Raw genomic sequence first — 2,322 nt, forward strand, 5'->3', positions numbered from 1 at the left:
TTCCTGGTCAGGGCACACACCTGGGTTGTGGGTTTCATCCATAGCTGGGGAGAAAATTCTTTAAATAGTTTATCCCCATTGAGACACATTATACTTTATATAAAATAGACTTTACTTATTATGTCTCATGATTGAGCACAGATAATACACTGACAATAAGTTTTGTCACAGGAAATGTATATCATTTAAAGGGTAAAACTTTTTTTTTGCCACAGAAGTTTGCCATTGAAAACTGTAAAATACATTTTTTTGAGATATGATTCCATAATATTGTATTTGCATGATATAAACAATTTTTCCTCAATGGGAGGAAAAAGCACATTTTAAATTCATGTGAGTGTGAAAGATATTATCCTATCTAATAAAAGAGAAACATAGTAATTAGCCGTACATCTGCTACCCTTCCCATTGGCTAATCAGCGAGATATGCAAATTAATCACCAGCCAAGATGGCGAATAACCACCAACAAAGATGGCGGTTAATTTGCATATGTAGGCACAATGATGGGAGGCGAAAAGGGAAGGATGGAAGGAGCCGCCTGCCTGTGTTGTAACCCAGGTTTCAGCCAAGAGCCAGAGAACTGGGCCACCATTGTGATTGGAGAAGCCGGGCCACCTTTGCCAGGCCTGGGCCAGTAATCGGAGAAGCCTGGAGGGCCAGGGAAGAGGGAGATGTCCACCTCTTTCCTGCCCCGCTGGCTTCTCAGATCACAGATCACCAGTGATCGGAGAACACTCAGAGGCGGGGCCAGAGGCCAGGCTGCACCCCTGCCTCGGGACGTGGTCCCGGGGCGACACAACTAGGCCCCAGAAGGAGACCGATGGGCCTGGGAATGCGATCCCGTGCCCGGGCAGTGGCCCAGCCCCAGCTCCAGCCCCAGAAGGTGACCCAGGGACCCGGGCTGTGTTGCCCCCGGGGCTCGAGTTCTGGTGACTGAACAGTGGCACATCCCCAGCCCCAAAAGGAGACCCAGGGGCCGGGGCTGTGTTGCCACCTGGGCACGGAATCCGGTCTCGGGGGCGGCACAGCCAGGCCCCAGAAGGAGACCCAGGGGCCTCCCAAGCAGAGAGTCTCCGTGGTCAGACTGCGCGGTGTCTGGACAGGAATAAAGATGGAGGTGACTCAGATGCCTGGCCAGGGGCCTTAGACCAGCAAGCAGGGCATTTCAGCGGGGATTCGGGGTGGGGGTGGGGCGAGGAAAGCGAGTGGGAAATAGAGAACTACAACTCCCAGGAGGCTTAGCGGCTGGGGCCTGTGTGCCTGGTCTTGAAATCAGATGGGCGAGTCATTTTGCACTTTAAGAGGCTTGCAAGGTTGGAAGTTCTTCCTGGAGCCAGGGAGAAATGGAGCTGGAGCAGAGAGAGGGGTCCATGGCAGCTGTGGGCTTTGAGGAGTTCTCAGCACCTCCCTGGTTGGAGCTGGCACTGCCTCCGCTGTTCTGTCGTCACATCCTGGAGAGCGAGCTTGAGACCGAAGTGGAGTTCATGTCTGGGGGTCTGGGCAGCTCCAGCCTCCAGGAGCGAGATGAAGAAGAGGAGGCAGCCCAAGGCCAGCGACCGCGGTGCCAAGGGGAACTCAATCGCAGGAAGTACCAGGTGCTAGGTCGGCACTGCAAGGAGATCAAGCGGGTCCTGAACAGGCTCCATCAGATATAGAGGATAACACGGAGACTCCAGCAGGAGCAGAGGTTCCTCATGAAGGTGCTGGACTCTTACGTGGCGACGACTACTGGACCAGCCAGTTCACCATCTTACTGGAGGGCGAGGGCAGTCAGGGCACAGACGCCCCCACCCCAGGCAACGCTGAGAACGAGCCTCCGGAGAAAGAGGGGCTGTCCCCGCCCAGGAGGATGCCAGAGCCCACAGAAGCCAGCAGTCCGGCCCCTGGTGAGGGGCCCAGCGGTTGGAAGAGGCAGCAAGTGCCACGGGAAGGGTGCTGGGCAGGAGTCCCACTGACTCCGGATCTGGCCCCTGTGCAGATAAAGGTGGAGGAAGACTTTGGCTTCAAAGTGGTTGAGGCTCTGGACTCAAGTTGGGTTTCTCGGGAGCCAGACAAGCTGCTGCCCTACCCGAGCCTAGCTAGCTCCCCCTTTGACTGATTTAATGTAATCCCCTCTTTAAAGATCTTATCTCTATATACAGATACATTCTGAGGTTCAGGGGATTAGGATTTTAACATACATTTTGTTGATTACCCAAATCAGCCCTTAACAACCAGCATGTTTCAGAAAGTAGATTCCTACAGGGTTATTTACCAAACATTCAGAAGTATTTTTAAAAGAGCTAAGCCCTTCGCCCACCGCACGGGCCCCTCCTGGCAAA

At 53.6% G+C, this 2,322-nt stretch overlaps 1 pseudogene; it reads left to right on the forward strand.

Annotated features, from left to right (window-relative positions):
- The first annotated feature begins 1,198 nt into the window (after nt 1-1,198).
- On the forward strand, nt 1,199-2,099 carry LOC102765091 (annotated as a pseudogene).
- Nucleotides 2,100-2,322: the final 223 nt, after the last annotated feature.

Source organism: Myotis davidii, unplaced genomic scaffold (genome assembly GCF_000327345.1).
Source record: "Myotis davidii unplaced genomic scaffold, ASM32734v1 scaffold49, whole genome shotgun sequence".
Classification (NCBI taxonomy): Eukaryota; Metazoa; Chordata; class Mammalia; order Chiroptera; family Vespertilionidae; genus Myotis; species Myotis davidii.